The 18923-nt window shown below is 40.6% G+C and overlaps 1 protein-coding gene across 50 annotated transcripts in view; it reads right to left on the reverse strand.

Annotated features, from left to right (window-relative positions):
* The window catches only part of LOC308199202 (uncharacterized protein), a 506154-nt gene that overhangs the window by 171189 nt on the left and 316042 nt on the right, over positions 1–18923 (reverse strand). The gene's annotated exons all lie outside the window — the stretch shown is intronic.

The raw sequence follows: 18923 nt of genomic DNA on the forward strand, positions 1-18923 counted from the left end.
GCTCATTTTAAGAGCAGCAACAGTGATGCAGTTAGTCCCCAGTGGCAACTGAGAAGCACTTAGCCAGAAAATTGTTATTGGATTACAGTTCTGGCTTCATAAAATGTGGCTAAAGATCATTTTAGACATCCATGGAATGACCCACTGTCAAAACTGGTATGACAAACAAGTGACAAAGTTATTCTATATGGCTATTTTTGAGGATTTTTCAGATCACAAAGGTAACTTGGGGCTGTATCAGCCTACACAGTTTTGATTCAATTATAAAAATAACTCACAATAATAAGAATTCTAGCATAAATAATTGGATCCCTCCGGAGGGAGAAAAAAAATCCCCACAAACATGTGCATATACTTTCAAGTGTTCCTGAAGTATAAACAATTGTGAAGTGATATGGTGATCAGAAGTCAATTCTCATATTGAAAACTACCTTTCAAACTAACTGGTCTTCTTCATTAAAATAAACAAGATGAAAAGGGCACCAAAGGACACTGCATGATTTTTAACAATGTGCAAACTGAAACCACTTAGATACCACTAAAGATCACGCGATCCTTTTCATTTCACTTTACAGTCTTTCTCAAATAGATGATTTCCTGGATGAGAATCCTGCCTCCCGTATTTTAATCTGCTGTTAAAAACGAATAACTAATGTGAACATATAACAGATGTACACGTGCAAACTTAAATAAGCGCAAAGACAAAACAAAACCTTTCACCTTTGCATTTGAGGTCACCAGTGACTGCTGGCAACACAGTGAAAACAAAGACTTTAACCAAAAACCTAACACGAGATTGAATTTTTTCACATAAACTCTTTGCAATTTTTCTTTGCTGCCCATTACATGGTATGTCTTTGCTCATGTAATTACATAATTAACATCTTCAGCACCTATTTCATCCGTTGTTAATTTTGCTAAATATAAATATGGACATGCTCAAGAAAACAAACCTGGGAAGAAAAGAAGCTTAACCGATTTAAAGAAAAAAGGTCTATATGCATACAGATAATCAGTATCTATCACCGAGCCTTACTAGATGCTTGTAACCCACACAACGGCCCTCTGACTAGAAGTGCTCCCACAAGGACAGCTTTCGTGGGGATGACTTCTCTTTACAGAGGTGGCATGAAAGTGGCGGTACAAGGAGGTCTCGGTTTAGTTTGTCAGCAATCGCTCACACAGCTTGTAGCACCAAAGGGCAGTAGCAGAAGCTGCATCTGTCAACTACATCTGTCTCACAACGCTGTTGGTTCCCAAATCTGTTTTCTGAAAATCAAAACGATTTGGGAAGGGAGGAGATAAACTTGGCAGCTAAAGGCCCAGGAGATTTTTTGCAATTTATCCTGCAGGTCAAAGCCACATTCTTTAGCTGAGAGCACTACATGACCATGGTCATAATTCTCTTGAAGATGTGGGGATGAAGATTAGGAGGCTGGCGGAGGATTCTTCCCTCATACCTCTGCCATGAAAGAAGAAAGGAAAGTAGCAGAAAGTCTCCAGGAAACAAAGAAGATTCTAGTTTGAACGGGGAAGTACCCAAAGTTTTAATCGATCTACCCTTGGCGAGCAAATTGGCAGTTTTATTTCCTCCACAAAAATGTCCAAAAAGTAATTCCGTTCATCCTTGTGAAAAAAGAAAACATCAGATGGGTTCCATTTAGCGGGGTCACGGAGACCAGATCTGTGTTCATCCAACATATGGATCCTCACATTTAGGGTCAGATTTTAAAACTTTTACTCACAACAAAAATTACTTAGCTCCTTGAATGATACCACCAGGTCATGGAGGATGGTGATATTGAACCAAAGGAAGAGAATCACCGAGGGCTGTTTGCAACACAAACATACTTTCAAACTTGCTGCTTCCATACAGAAGGATACGGTTTCTCTATCCAGATGCATAATGTCATTTGATATAGCAGTTAAGGAAGAGAACTGCTTTGTTTTCAAAAATCCTTCTCATTAAGAGCCAGCATCAAGCTTGTTTCATTGCACAGAATTATCATCCAAAACTATACTGAACTCCATCCCCCCAAATCCTATCCTAACCTGCTTATTTCCAGAGTTCTGTTTAATTATCCAAAAGTGTAGAAGAAAGTGGAACCGTCCAGTTTGAACGCCCTGATGCTGCTTCAGCAGTTTCTGCTCCTGGCACATGCTATTCCAAGAGCCAGTGATCGCTGGAGTTAAAGTGCACGCAACCAGCTGAATAGGATGCAATTCTTATTCTTATGATGAATATCAGGGTCAGAGGTGAGTGCCAGATAACACATAGCAGATGTGGAGGGAGTAGAAGGAATTCTGTTTACTTTGGGTGACCACCTACATTTCAGGGGTGGGGGGTGTGCAAAAACATCTAAAACTGAAAAATAAAGACTATTTAAGGGACTGCATTGTAAAATACTTTGCAGGACAAAGCTACATACTTGTATGTTACAGTGAAATATTGTTGAAATAAGACACAGTCCAGCCCAAATTAACCAGTCACAGAATGCGACTCTTCAGAAAACAAGTAAGAGAAATCTTTTTAAAAGTCACCCCGTGATCACCTCAGCTGGTACTGAGAAACTGTATTTCTTTCTCTGTGGCCTGTATTTCTTTCCATTTCAGGGTTTTGAGGGACTAGCAGCAAAGCAGCCTTATCAAGAAATGGAGAAAATCTGATCTGAACGTGGGAGAAGGCCTAGACAGTCCCTGTGAAGACGCTGGAAAGATGCAGCACAGCACAGCTTATTTGCAGTCTTTCTGCATGGGTCAAAGAGGTACTGCAAGCTGTCACTAGCTGCCAGGGCCACATCCTCAGCCCTACAGCCCAGGTCATGCAAAAGGGACCTTTAGTTGCTCAGCTTTTCACAGCCCATGGTTAAGAACGAGGAACCACTCTCCTCCTCAACACCCTCAGCTTTTAACTCTTGAGCAGCAAGGAAGCACTTTTGTGACTACATTCAGCTACTGAGAGAGACACGGGAGAGGACTGATCGCTTCAGGTACGCTGATGAGCTTACTGTACAAAGAATGAACTCTTGCACTTTGGTTCTCATGCTCCCCCTTACCTCCCAAGGAAATCATGAAAGTCATTAAGGATCTTGATGTTTTCCATATGGATGTTTCTACAAGTTAGAAGGTCAAAGTGGACCAGTTAGAGAACTTCAGATCATCAGAAAGGACTGAAAGCAAAAAGGGAGGTAGGGGAAGGAAAAGCAGTTCACTTGTAAAAGGAAAAAAAAACCACAACTTTCCCCCCCTCACCCCTCCAAAAAAAAAACCCAAACCAACAAACAAACAAACCTAAAAAAGCAAACTATCCTGGGACAAGTTGCATTCCTCACGATGCTACAGACACCCACTTCCCGGACTGCTGAAATCAATGCCTTTGTGAAGACTGCCACGACAGTCTTCCAGCAAACAGACTGGGGGGGGGGGGGGGGGGGGGAGAGGTGAGGGGGTGAGTGTTGAAAGTTTTCCCAAAAAACCTTTCTTTTTTTTTTTTTTCCTAAAACAGATCTAGTAGCTACATCCACACAAAATGATCAAGTCAGTGCTCAAAACAGACTTAACGGGAACATCATTATGATTTTTATTTTTATCTTTATAGAAAATCTAGTAGAGGCTAATACAGATCTTAGAAAATAGTTGAGGAGGAAAGTTCATTCGAAGCAGGAAACAGCAGGAAATAAATCAATAAATAGATCACCATGTGGAAGCCCACCAGTTAGCTTTCTAACTGAGTTGTTCCTTTAATTCCTTTAGAAACTTTGGTCTGGACATCAAGGATTCAATCTAGTTTTTATAGGTAAAGTACACAGCGTGGAAGTAAGTGCAGCTAATGATCTCTGATCTGTTCTGAACTCGTTGAAGATACAACTGTACTACATTTTAAAAGATATACACCATCTCATTTATAGGATGGATGGAAGTGGAGGACAATTTAAGTAGAAAATCCATTAGTTTTCAGTTCTAAGCCTTCTATGCAATGTACAACTCATCGCAGGTAACATTAAAGGTAATTAAAAAAAAATATGATTCTCTAAAGCCAAAATGTATTTGCAGCATAAAGCAGTCATTCTTTTTTAGAATCAAAACAATCTGCAGAAACAACGCTGATATTGCTAGAGTTTGGCTGAAACAAACGAGCAAGAAAACAATCATTTCTCAGAAAGTGGAAGGGAATGTATCCCCTTCCTCCCCCCTCCTCAGTTAACTTTTGGTCTGCTGCCACACTTCCATTTTGGCAACCAAAGGAATGCTGTGGGCACCATATAAAGGCATCTGTGGCAGCCCGGGGGTTAAAGTAGACATTTCTCATCTTTGACAGATGGTTAATTCATGGTCATTATTACTACATTCAATTGCTCAATAATTTAGATATGACAAACATGTGTGTAGGAATATATGCCAGGGCACCCTTCGAGGAATCCCAAAATGCAATATCCCCTCCATGATTTCTCCATACATCCTCACACTGAGTGTGACAGATTGAAACAAATGTAAGCTTGCTGAGCACTTCAATTCCCTGGTGCCACTCTTGTTACATTAGAGAGTGGTTCTGCAGAGTTACTGTGTCCAGACCTTGGGGTAGATGAATTGGCTTGCCTAAAACAACCCTTTTGTCAATAAGCGCAATGCAAGCCCTTCCTTCCCAGACCCCAAACCCGCCCTTAAGGCCTAACTTTTGCAGTTGTGTTGCTGCAAGTATCATCACCACTTAAGCAACCACAGGAAAACTATGCTGCAGACAAGGTCACAGTCTGAGTGGCACTGGGTGCTACTGGGAGCTACTGCCAGGCTACCCGGCGGGGCTGTAAAGCCGTTCCTATCCGACCCGTCTGCTTCTACCCCATGCAAATGAACAGTCACAAAGTGAAGCCACTCAGACTGTCCTTCCCTCTCTGTTACCATCCCTTATCCCAAACCCAATCCATTTTCCCACATGGAAACCACCATACAGATGAGCGTTTTTTCTTAAAAACTAGTTTTAAAACTTCCTTTCCCTTCTTTCAGGTGTTAGAGGAAACCAAACCTCTCCCCTCCTCTGTTCAGTGATACTTCCAAGTTGGCCAGCACAAGCAAGCCCCTCAGAACACCTCCGCAGCTCACTGAAGTTGAAAGTCTTCCACTGACTTCAAAGACGGTTGGACCAGGCCCAAAGTCAGCACCCGAACGTGCTAGCACAGCCTACCAAGCCACAACACTGGCTGAAATCCACGTCACGTCTACGCTACTGCTAAAGCAGCAGAGGAGGCTTACACAGCTTCAGATCTCTGAAAGCTTGTTTGCGCCGTTCTTCCCCTGTTGGTCTGCAGACTGTTTTGCGAGGTTTCACTAATTCTTCTGCTGATGTGGGCTAATACACAGGCTTCTCACTGGAACCACAAAAGCCAGTACGTTTTCTGTGTTCCCTTCCTCCCCAGAAACTTCATTGCCTTTATACCTCTGTATAAAGCCCTGAGATGTCATATTTTTAGTTAGAATATGAACCTTTTAGAGCAGAGACCTTGCCTTTACTTGTTAGTAACTCACTGGGTACACTATTGGCACTATACAATATGAAAGAATAAATCACAACACTAGTAACTGGGAAAAGCCTCTGTGCTGTTTTTCCACTGCAGCCATTAATCCTACTTGAAGTGCTTGCAAGACAAAAAAAAATTCCAGGCAAATGCGTGAAACCTAAGCCTTACCTGTAGGTTTCCAAAGTAACTCAACCACACAGGGACCACCTGAATCTAACCTTAAACTACAATTGTTTCAAACCATAGCCGCTATGGACCCAAGGCACGCTGCAGGGAGATGCTGAGATCTCTCAACTCCTATAGGCAGGGAGAGTTGAAGAACAGGCTACCTCACAGGCCTTTCTCAACATCTCATACAAACGCCCCCTTGGTAAGCAGCCGCTCCGACACCCGGTGCTTTTAACCTGTCTCTCCTTTCCTTGGCCTCTATTTGAGTTTGGAAACGTATGCTTGTAAGAAGCTTGTAAAACTAACGGAAGAGTATCATAACCTGAGCAGTATACGGCAGTGCCATACAGGACACCACACAGAGCTAAAGAGAAGCAAAGCTAGGAAAGAAAACCCTGCGCAAGTTTCTTTCACCTCTTGTGCCCATGTGAACACACACTGCTGGGAAGCAACCAAGTTTTTGCAGTCATGAAAGTGCAGCAGAATATCACAACCCATCTCATCTCCTTCTCAACAGATAAAGCATTCTTTTGCCTCTAATTAAAAAGATTAATAAAGTAAGAGAACACATCAGGTTTGCATCAATCATTGCCCATGTGGTTCTTATTATTGTAATTAAAAGTTATCTCCTCAAAATTGTTGGATGAAAGTGCCACGATCTGCAATTGAAAACACATTGAAGGGAGTTATCCAACTTATTTGACTGTTTTAAGACAGGCAAATTTCAGAATATGATGGAGATAATGTATTCATTAAGAGCCCTTAAAGGCAACCTGTCAGTAAAGGTGCACTTCTGTCCTATGAACTCCCTATTCAAGAACAGCAATGTTGGTAAGGATTTTTATTCATTTATTTAATTAATTTTTTTGGTGAGGTAGGAGGAGAGATGAAGAAGAAACGTTACTTGTAAGAATGAGATTTATTTATTTATTTATTTTAAAAAAGCTACCCCAAACAGTCTCTGATATGTAGGGCTTCACCTTGAGAACTGTTTAGGCATTATTAGGGGTGTTCAGCTCCCCCAGGACTGAATCTTTTGGTGAATTCAGATTTTCACATTGAATGGGACAGATTTCAAATAAGCCTGAACAAACCTGACTCTTTTGCTGACATGACCTCATAATTCACAAAACATAGCGCTCAATTTTGACATCTAAGCTTTCACAATATATAGGATTTTGGAAAGTAATGATCTAAATAGAGATTTTCTGCATGTGTAGGAACATAGATTTACAAATTTGTGAAGTAAGGATGCACACCAAACAGAATTTATAATTACACTCCCTTTCTTTCAGATGTTAAAGTATAACACTTTCCACAGCAAACTAATGATATCAAAGTTAGTAGCAGGCCTTAAAACAGCCCTTTTTAAAGCTTCCTTAGTGCAAAATAACTTTTAAAATTTTCTTCCTCGCTCTCTTCCTCCCATTTCTCTGCACTTAAAGCAGGTCTTACATTTTGGCATTGGAGTTCTGTTCAAAATCATTCAGGATACAAAACCACTCACTTTTAGGAAAGGTTTCCTGCATGCTATTAAAAAAAAAGGCAACTTTAATTTGCAGAAAGTCTCTCTTGTAACATAAAGGAAAAAACTTTTATTTAATACATCACAGCAAAACGACAAGGGGGATTAAAAAAGGACTTGCTTGGATTTTATTATGAAAGAGAAAAGAATGTTTTCCTGCCATCTCCATTTACATTTGAACTCTGCTATCAGTTTCCTTCTGTAGCTTCTGAAACCACTAGTCTCTTGCATCCTCCTTCCTGCTACCAGCAGACAGCTTGATCTGTGGGCAGTGGATTTGCATGACAAGAAATGAACAGTCAGCCTCCAAAGGCTATTTAGAAAACTACAAGAGACTGTATAATTTGTCCTACAATCCTCAGCTATAAGAACAACTTCTTCGTTTTTTAATTTTTGCTCAGATGGAATTAACCAACTCAGGGTGTGTGTGTGTGTGAAGGGAGAGGATGGGACAGGAAGGAACACCCCAAAAAAATAAAAACAAAACCACATCAACACATCCACAAGTAAAACAAAATGAGAGTAGTGTAGAATTCTTAAACAGAACTATGGGAGGAAAGTCACGTGGCATATTCACTGTGGCTCTCCTCTACCATTTCCTATAGAAAAATAACCCTGTATCAAAGAAAACGTAGAGAAAAGAGAAACAGTGGTGCTGAATATGACAAAAAGCTTGTTTATGTATAATACATAGGAGAAATTGTTCAAGGACAGTTAAATGTGACCCATTTAATATACCAAGGTCTCCAATAGTTATGGTGCTCTGCTGAGTAAGTGCTGATCATGCAAATTAAGGCTGCCTGGGGATATACGCTGCTTTTCAGTTGCAGCTTGAGTTTTCTGAGTTCTCAGGAAAACTTTTAGAGATGTGGATACATGTTACAGGGTCACTAGGGCTATTTCCATTTCTTCAGTTGTTGACTCACTTTCGAGAATGCATTTGGCTGACCTTCTTGGGTCTTCTGACATATATATATATCTATACATATTCAGGAATGCAAAAACATAATTATCACTACTAGCTGTGCAATTTAAAATAGAGAAGGGCAAGTCAATTTGAAAAGCTGTCCCAAGACTAATATTTGAGCTTCAACAGAAAGAGGAATGAAAATACAGTGGTCACTGTAGCTGTAATTAATTCAAAAGCTTAGCAGGGTCTAGGAAGAGTGAAAGGTAATGCAGATTATGTCCTCAGTATATACTGTATTCAAGATCTGATAACTTCTGGACTCGCTTACATTTATTGGCTTAGGTTTTCACCCAGTTTGCAATATGCTTACAAATCTCACTAGCTATAATTTGGGCTCATTATGTCTCACCAAATGAAGGAAATCCAAATTACACATCACCTCTGAAACTAGCATCAAACACCCAATCAAAACTTTACAAGTTAGGTGAAGATTAGGGTATGAAATGAAAGGGCTAAGAAAAACATACAAGAAGTTAGGAAAAGCAACGCTCCTTTAATAAGGGTACAATGTGCCCACTGTTTGAATACAAAAGCACACAAGGGCAGGCAATCTGTTTTTATAATTTTACTATAATTATATAGATTCTAACCTATAGGGAAATTACGCTCTAAAACAAGCCGCCCTAACTCCCATTCCCCAAACATCTCTCTAAAAGATTAAACCATGCCTTTTCCTATGGCTATTTTTAGTAATGGCATCAGTAATTAAACATATGATGGTCTGGGGGCCCCAAAGAAAACATCTCTCTGGGTTCTGGATGTGTTCCACGGTATCTTGAAACAATCTTGAAGAACGTACACAGCCAGCACTGCAATCCTCAGTGGATCTGCTGGGACCCATTAGGATCACCAGGGGAAGCGCATGGTTGTGACAATGCAAGCAATTCAGCATTGCTCACTGGAGCCGAGCCATGACAGTGTGAAGGAGCTATTGTTCTTGGTTTCTCTGAAGATACTCAAGTTCAAATCCACTAATTCGTAGCTGAGACTGCAGCCTCTCGAGGGAGTGGCCCAAGCGCCTGATAGCGCTGCTCCCAGCAGGCAGTGCTTTGAGCCCCTGCTCTTGTACATTCTCCACCAAAAGAGGGCTAATTATGAATGCAGTCCCGTGTACCTGTTCTCCACTTTGAAGGTCTGCACTGTCAGCCATATCACAGCGATGACCTGGCTTAAAAAGAGAAGCCACCTCACTCTTACCCCCGCACAACTGCTGTCTTTTAATTCAACTCGTTTGAGTACCTGGAGGCTGACAGCAGTGCCACCTCCCTCCCAAAGAGCAGTACCAGCAGGGCACACACTGCAGCCGGTAAGCTGCGCTCAGCTCTTCCGTGTCTCATGTGGGAGCTCTAAGCACAGGGCCCTTATTTGTCCATTTTCATCAACCTACTCTCTCATTTCTTTCATTTACCAGAACCTGACATCAAACAGTTAATTCTGTGTGGAGCAAATGAAAAGTTTTCAGAACTTTCATTTAAGGGAGGTTTTGTTTGTTTGTTTTTCAAGTGATTCCAATCTGATCCAGATTTTCTCTTCTTTTGGTCAGTGTGGCTGCCATGCTGCAAAATCAATTACCTGCAGAATCCTAGCTTACATTAAGGGGTTAGTGGTGTAACAACTGTGGTCACTTCTGTTACACAGCCTACATTAGTAAGAAGTGCTTTTGATCCTTTCATGCTTTCTCTGCTTTCTCTTCATTCTTACTAAAGACAAGTTTGAAAATTTGATGCTTAATGAAGAAAAACATACACTGCATTCACTAGCTACACTCAATAAGCAACCAGAGGTAGCTGGGTTGTTCAGCTCCTTACCCAGAAAACCCCTAGGTATATGAAGGTATAGTTGACCTTTATGTAATATTTTTAGAGACCTGTAGTCTCTAAAACCATTAGTGCATTTTATTTGACATACTGCAAATAAGAGATTAACGGGGGAAAGAGTTGTTTTTTCCACCGTCCCTTCCCCCAAAGATGACCACGAAATATTAAAATAAAGATCGCTAGAACCAATTTGATTACAAACCTGTTTTAAAACTTCTCCTATATTATCTTGTGTTTACCAAAACACAGGCTGTTGTACACTAGTGGAAAAGCACAGGGATGCCTGTTTCTATACCCCACTCAGTATGATTTGCTTCCCCTTGCAGGAAAAAAAAATCTACTTTAAATAATTGTTGTGAAAAAATTTCCAATGGATGCCTGTCAGGAAAACAACCTCAACAACGAATGCCAAATCACTGGCACAGTCACTGAGTGCAATGGAGTTCAGTCTGGACATTGGAATGGATGACACTATGAAACAAAATACTTTCTTGCAAAAATGACATTTCATTACTTAAAAAGTGAAAAAGGAATGAGGGTGTTTAAGGACACCTGAGGTATACTAATTTTGTGTGTGTGTAAATATCTAGCTTTTACATGCAAGTACATGCATCCACCAACAGAGAAGGTTACTGTACTACCCTGGGCACTAAGCTCGTCCCTGCTAGTGATACTCCCTTTACCTTTGTGTGTTTGTAAAAACAGTCCAAAATACAAGCAGTTTATAGTGACAAACTAAACACTGGAAAAAATCAAACACACTAACAGACAGTACATTTAAAACCTTGCTTATTAGTATTAACAGTTGTGGTGCGAGAATGATAGAAAGTTGACCTTGTTTAGTTGGTGTTTTTAAGCCACAGAGCCAAAGTGGGTTTCCTATATATGCTATAAAAAACCGCACTGTGAAGCATTTATGGGGTACCACTCTCAAAGTGCACGTCAAGGTTTTATAGCTATCTCAGACCTAGTGGGCTAAATCCCAGGCTAGTGAAATCATCACGGTTCCAGTTACTCCAGCAGCGCTACACCACTTTACATCACCCGAGGATCCAGCCCTGGAGCTGTAATGGGACTCCTGTGGCCTCAGCTTTCACAGAACCATCTGATACTATACAGCATAATCTGACAAACCCAAGAAATTTGAAATTAAGACTTCTGCTCTCTCCATATTTCACCCAGTTGTGTTTAAGTGCATTGCTGTGGAGGCCTTGATGTTACACAGTCAGTGCACTGAAATAGAGCCACAAGAATTTTCTCCCAACTCAGAAAAAGAACCTATTAACTCAAAGGGACTCATATTAATTTCAGTGAGATCTTGTTTAAGCAAAGTGTGTTTTTGGGCTAGGCCCAGTTACCACTGTTCTGGTAAAATGCAAAAGGCTTTTTTTAGTCTGATTCCAGATGGTATTTTTCTGCTCGCTGTGGTCCTGGTGTGGGTGACAAGCTGTGTTTAGCTGGGATCCCAAAGGGCAACATTTAGATCTGGATACCAATTTCCCCTCACACAGTAAAAGATGTCCCTAACTTCAGAAGCAGAATGTTTTTCTTGGCCTACTGAGATCAAATAGAGAGATACCCAACATAGAGAAGTAACTCTGAAAAATCTAAATATTCAAGGCCACTTTCTCAGCTGGCACAAAATCAGCACAGGTGCATTTACTTCAGTGAGCCTAGAAAACTCACAAGTTGAAGAGTGACCCTTAAATGTCTACTTCTCTGCTAAAAGGCCTGGTATCAATGACATGAAGTACTAAGCTCTGGCTGAAATTTCATGAAAGACAGATAAAAGGCCATCACTGGACAGAGACCGTAGGACAAAAACGTATTTCAGAAAAGGAAATTTCATGTTTCAAGTTCAACTTGTCTTCACAATGAAAGGTGACCTTTGATATCATTCTTGCCTTGCTCTTTGTATTTAAACTTTTTGCTTTCAGCACAACTCAAACACAGACAAGCACTGCCTTCATCCTTTCTTTAGCATTCCTATTTCAATATTCCAGACTTAACCATCATTTACCCCAGCAGTCCCCTACTGTGCATCTGTCCCTCAAATCTTAAATACCTGTCCTCCCAAGCTGTTCCAAGGCCGAGTCCAAATGAGTTTTGTGCATGTAAATTCTATTATCTACATGCATAAATGACAGAATCTACTGCCCATGCATGCAAATGTTAGCTATCTAGACCAACCGATGTGCCAATGTGTATTAAGGGACAAAGTTTTTTAGAGAAGCCTATTAAGTGTACCTTTGAAAGACTGGCCCTAAAATTATGGGGGGGGGGGGGGAAGAAGGAAAAAAAAAAAAAGAAGCACCCTTGCCAGTAAAGAGTAGATATTTCCAACAAGTAAAATTTTCTTGTAGCTTAAACCTCTGGATAACCTTCAGAGGTTGAGTTACCCTTGCTTATAGCTCTTCAGGATTCACCTGGCCTTTAGTAATGCAGGAGCATATGTGCAATCTGTCCAGTTAAAGTGTTCAGAGAAAGAAACATCATCCCACTAATATAGATTATCCCCAGCATCTGAAAGGTTTCAGGTCCTAAAAATATACAAAGAAGTTTAACAGTTTATTCACCAGAAAGACACTGCAAGAGACTAGAGGTGACTTGAAAAGTTAGGTGACATTTCTGGTTTGGGATTGTTTTTGCTTTTTGGCTACAGCATTCTTTTTTTAATAGCTACAAACATCAACAGTCTTATTTATATTCACCCTCAAACAGGTAAAATTAGATAAGACCATTTTGTTTTTTAATTAATTATTTTCCCTCCCTTAAGCCAGTAACACTCATGCCAGGACTGAGAACTCGGAAGCTAAGTTTCAGCCTGAGGTCAGCTTACCAACTATTACGATCCTCTTCCAAAGAGGTTTGAAAATGGAATCACTTATTTAGCCTTGATTAAGGAAGCATGTGTTCTATCCTCTACATTTTCTGTATCTGTATACAAAGCCAGGGTACGGCGGTATATCAGCTCAGTTCTGCGGCTTAGCTATAACTAAGAACTGAATTCACTTCAGTGTATGTTATCCACACATTTATATACACCCATTATATAGACTCCAGTTATCACTCAGTGCATGAATCAATCCCTTAGCAGTTTATGATTTATGCAGCTTGCTAGAAGTAGGCCATGCCAGCCTTGAAAGCACTTTAGCTTAGTTGTTTTTCTCATGAAGGACATGTTGTCCTGTAATTATTCTGTCATTTCTTAAAAGGTGAAATCCTTAACAGGTTCATGCTTTATGTGCTGCTATGTGTATGTGTGAGTTTATGTCTAAGCACGTCTCACCAAGTAGGAATCATCATTCCAAATTACTTTACAAGGAGGTACATAGAAGTGGACAGCTTAAAATGTGTTAAATATCCTCAGAGTTTACATGAACTGCTTCAAGGGGAGCAGGGGTGGAGCAGGATAAGGGGGTGTCAAGGAAACCATTAAAATATTCCAATTACTGCCCTGACTCACAAAATACACAACTGCATAAAAGCATCACTTTCTGTTTTGATCTTGTCAGTAATGTAATGTAATGTTGTGGTTTTGTATCATTTAATAGGGGCAGTATCAGCAAAATGTGCAACTTTAAACAATTATGCAAATTTTAAAGTAATATGTTCAGAGAAAAACTGAAAGGAGATTCTGACATTAATCAGATACTGCAGGCTCTGCTTGCAAGAGTTCAGTAAAACATGGGCTAATCTTAGTGTTAGTGGCTGAAAGGAAAAGTTTCTACTGCTTCAAATTAAGTGCAGTTTTAGCTTATTTGAAGAAAAAAAGACACCTTTTCTGCAAAAAAATCTGCCACCCTCAGCTTAGGGGAACAGCACTGAGACATATAACCCCCGTCTTTCTCAGGTACATCAGAATATTTGGAGAACTTTAGTAAACTTCTAGAATGGTCCATAAATCCCATGAATTATAGGAGCACTACAGTAGATTCTCTCTAACAAGTCCTGCTGTGCCCAACTAATGCCTATCTGATATACTGGCGATATGAAGACAATAAAGTGTGTAACACAGAATATTGAACTGGTTTGAGTGGGGAAAAAAAAAAGGTAGGCCTGGCCCCCTAACGAAAATAGTGAGAATCTGGATCCTTTTGATACCTGAAAAGAGTAAAAGGCATTTCTGGCTGGTTGGAGTTTCCTTTAACTAGAGATGGTGAAGAAAGCTAGCCTGAGATCAGGACCCTCTAGCTTCAGATTCAGATTTTAAATCTCTGTTAGAAACTACTTGTGTGACAGTTAGCCCTTACTGTTACCCAGGCGAAGATGCATGAACCAAAGAAAAGCCACATTCAGCATGACCATGAAAGGCAAATGCCATATTTCTCCCGACAAAGGATGATCTTGAAAGACACCTATCATGTTCTCCAAACTACTGGGGTTCAGGCAGAATCCAAACTCCTAAGATTATTATCTGAACTGCTCTCCCAACCCCTCTGTTTCCCCACTGTCAGCTGTAATACATGAGGGCAGTTTACAAGACAGCGTTAGTTATTCCCTTTGAATTTCCCAGCTTTAGTTGGTTTAAGTAAGACCCTTAATGTCACTTAAACATAGTGTTTTTGTGTTATATTTTAATTTTGAAAGGATTATCAAGAAAATCTACCCTTTCCGTTAACTTTCTTTGAAAAATGATTAAGAGTTTTAGCAAGGATCTCCAAATATCCTCACCCTGCCCGATAAATTATCCAGAACGAAGCATGTAATACAGATGAAATTTTGAAAAAAATGTAGAGGCAAAATAAAAAAGTTCTCAATCTGAAACTACAAAAGCCACTGTGTTACTTGGGAATGCAGTGCCCCGTGGTTAAACACTCTAGATTATACTGAAATTTTCTTTTTGTTGGTATTCAGCTCTGTATAGCTTTATTGATAAAAACAGCAATTTATTTTTCTTTTTATGGGGCTAACAATTACATACCACTGAAAAGAATTTGACTGCTATTAGCTGCCTGCAGCACTTGCAAGGAAAAAAATCCCATTGTCTTACACAAACGTTACCAGCAAGTAATATTCCACCCAAGAAAGACTCTGGAGAACTATTAATAAAATGAGTCGTCTTTAGCTACTCCTTCCTAAAATACCACATTCGTGATCTCAGGCTGCAACTCATTTTCCCAATATTACATGCGGAAGTCACTGTGAAAACTAGACAGAGATGGGATGTAACGAATACATCACTCACAAACATGGTTCCTCAAACATAAAAATCTGGCAAAGCTCAAAGAGCAGAGCAAGAGGTAAGACAGCTTTCATATGCTGCTGCCTTTAATGCTCTCAACGTAGATTGGATAATTATGTACTTCATTTCTTCCAAACTGAGTAAGATATTTTGTTTTAAATATATCTGTGGAGTATGTTGCAGTGTATCTCTTTTAGTTTAGTATAGTTTAGTACAGTACTCTCAGGTCTCACGCAAGCAGTTCTAAATTAAATAAGCTAGCATACCTACTGCACAAAGCAACCAACTGCATTCCAGCGAAGCCCCTTTGAAAGCTATGTCAAATCTCCGCTGTTTCAGGGAGGAAAGTACCTCATTCCCTTTGCATTAGTCACCCTGCTAGAGATTAATCCTAACGAGCTTTTTTCTACAGGCTTGGCTGGCACACCCAGGATTGCATTACATACCTGTGATTTCTCAATATTTAGCCCCAAATGTGTGCATTCAAATGCAGATAGATAACAGCCTTCCAGAAACTATTAACTACAGCATTGCTGTAACAACTTATCAGGCCTGAAGTGCGAGGCCAGCCCAAGTGCTTCCTCAGCTTTGGTAAGAAGCCATCACACAACTAAGTATTGTAAAATCCACATGGGCCAACACTCACATGAACACCGGCGTAACCGACACGTCTCAAAAAAGGTCACTGTATTAAAGAGCATCACTGCTCTCTTCTCCTTTATTTCATTATCCTCATTATCTCCCTATTTCACTGATTTTTGTCAAACAGTGGGCATCTATTTGATGTGACAAGATTGTTTGCAGACACAGCAACAGTTTCAAGCTTCCTCCCAGCTGTATTCTGCTCTATCATTAGGCAAACAACCAAACAACCCTCCCTTTGCATCTTCCACCCACCAACATGGCAAAACACTAACAAAGGTCCAGTTCGCACAGAAATCAGGAATCCTACGTCTTCGGTCACTCTTATTACACTCACAAATACCCTGCCTTGAGCAATTTTTATTGAAGGAACAATACTAAACTGTAATCCATATCTACTGTACCATCAAACCATCAAAAAAAAATTCCTCACTCAAAAATATGCTTGTATGCAACTTGGCTCAGGCCTTTTGAAAATAAAATAGCTATTAGAGGCATGGGCTAAATCAAGAGGCCCAGCCTCTTCTGGAGCTAAAAGCTGGAAAATAATTTTCAGATCTGAAGAATTTTAAAAGTAGACAGTTATGAGCTCGTTCCCAGCTAAATAAGGGTACTGCTAGCGTGGTTACCGCAGCCAGCCTTAATTGCTGCAGCACCCCAGGTAGAGAAGCTGTGTCTTTAAGGTAGCCAAGGACCAAGCAGCTTACAGGCTCAGTCAAAAAACACCACTCTAGCTTTCCTCAGAAGCAAAACAGAAGTCAGCACAGCTGAGTCTAATATGCTCCATGTAGGACACCGTGCAACCAGACAGCTTTACTGAGCGCTAGCTCACGCTCCCAAGCACTCTCCAGCTATGGTGCGGCAATGGCAGCAAAATGAGTGTATAAAAACACAATACACAGCTCAGGCTCTATTAACAATAAAGTAGCATGCATGCTTCACCATGATAGACCCAGTCACAATGATCACTCGGTCACTCTCTAAAGGACTGGTCTAGCAGCCTGCATTCTGATTTCTATCTGTCCTAAGTATTTCTAGGGTACACACCACCCGAGTAGCTAAAGGCTAGGTAAATGAAGTGCTACAAGTTACACATAGAAAAACTTAACTTTTGGACATCTGGCTGTTAAAGCAGTGCACGGCAAAATTTGTGTTAAATGCCTCAGTTCCCTAACTGGTTATACAAATAAGAACGTTAGGCAGCGTTGGCAATAAGAGCTGGCCACAGCTCTCAGGAGTCACCAGAACTAGCCAAGAAGAGGCCTGAGCATAGGTTGGGTCTACATTTCTACCTTACTTAATACGAGATGCTCAGACATCTAAATATAGACAAAGGAAAAGATGTATTTAGCTATTCAGGAGTTACACCACAGAACTGTGTGCACCACATTCTCTCTTTCAACGAAAACAGTAGGCCTACCTTTTTTTTTTTTTTTTTGAGTGAGTTTTATGGTACTGCTCTTTTAAATCTAACATCCCAGCAGTTTGAGCACTGGCAGGACAGTGGAATACTGGGTTTGAAGTACTTCTTCAAGTGCCTGAATGACTACCTCCTGTGCAAGTTTCTTACCCTTGAGGCCATCAGACAGCCACCACCTCTTCTGCCAGTCCAACTGCAGCAGCAGCTCTGTGAGATTCATTCGCTGTGAATAGCGTACGGCGTCCGCTGACCTCAACCCGGGCAGAAATCTGCAGAAAAAATCAGCCTAAACTCCTCAGACTTTCTGAATCTCTGGGCACCTAAGACATGACTAGAAACTATCTGCAAATTTAAATGTACTCTTTTGTTGCTGGATACCTATGATGATCTTTTCATGGAGGAGAGCAAAACTGATCCTGCCAGCTCCATGAAGCAGGAATCCTCTTTCTCCTGCTTCCTGCAGGCAGGGTCTGACAGAGCCATTGCCAGCTGTCTCTGTTCATGCAGGCCTCACTGTGAAAAAGCCAAACAACAACACGACTTTCATGCTGCACCGTTTAGCTTTGGCTGAAATTGTAATCGTGTGTCTGTGGTTTTCCTGTTTGGGTGCCTAATTTAACTGGCTGAGCCCATTCCTTCCAGTGTGGAAGGGACTCTGAGGGTATAAGGAATTAGCATGTTTCTGCCAGAGACATTCCACCAGGATCCCATGTTTGTTTAACATGTACAAACAGCTAAAATAAAATATTTGTTGGCCTCAGTAATAAACAGAATATAAAATAGTGTGAAATTAAGCAAGACCAGCTGGGGTTCAGGAGAACTGAAAGGAACAGTTAGCTCACACTACACAAAGATCTGGAATGCAGACACACTAAGACGGGCTGCTATTGATGTGTGTTTTTGATGCACTTTATATACAAAGTGCTGATTAGATCTAGCTACCAAAATTATGCCCTTTCATATCCCTATGTCAGTAATAAACAAAATTTAGAGAAACAAACCTTAGGATGCTTTCTACTGTTTTAAATCAACTGCCTTACAAGCCAAGTTTGCAGTGTTGCATCATATGCTGCAGAAGTGTGAAGTTATCACAGTGCTGATAACTGGGGAAGGGAAGGGGAGGGAAGGAAAGGGGAGGGAAGGGAAGGGAATGATTCTGTGTTAAGGCAGGATTTGTACATCCCTCGAAGACCTGTGAGAACTCCAGGATGTGTCTCTGCATATATTCCGTGTGTGAACATTTGGCCCTCTGTGTATATATATACACTGAAACCACAAAGCTCCAACTAGATAGACTGGGGAACTAGGAAAAGCTGGGGAACTAGGAAAAGTTGTTTGCTACTAACACAGGACAGGATGGAGTTTCTCTCTCTGCCATGACTTTCTGTCCTTAATTTGGGAAGCAGAGTCAGGAGGACTTCAGTGTTTGCCCTGACCCCTTTTTCCGCCTTTTCTGATGGTTTCCTTCAAGAGCACTCGACATTACAGAGCTACCACTGAATGTACAGGAAGGAAAGGAGGCAAAGAGTCTATTTCCAGAAACACATGCAAGCTGTGAGGGAATGCAGTATCAAGAAAGGGCTCTAGGAAATAAAGGACAATATTTTATTTCATAGCATTAGTGCGATTTTGAGCAATGAATACAAATAGAAGTGTGGCTTAAGCTGTAATTCCAGTGAA

This window comes from Anser brachyrhynchus (genome assembly GCF_964034855.1).
Source record: "Anser brachyrhynchus genome assembly, chromosome: 8".
Taxonomy (NCBI): Eukaryota; Metazoa; Chordata; class Aves; order Anseriformes; family Anatidae; genus Anser; species Anser brachyrhynchus.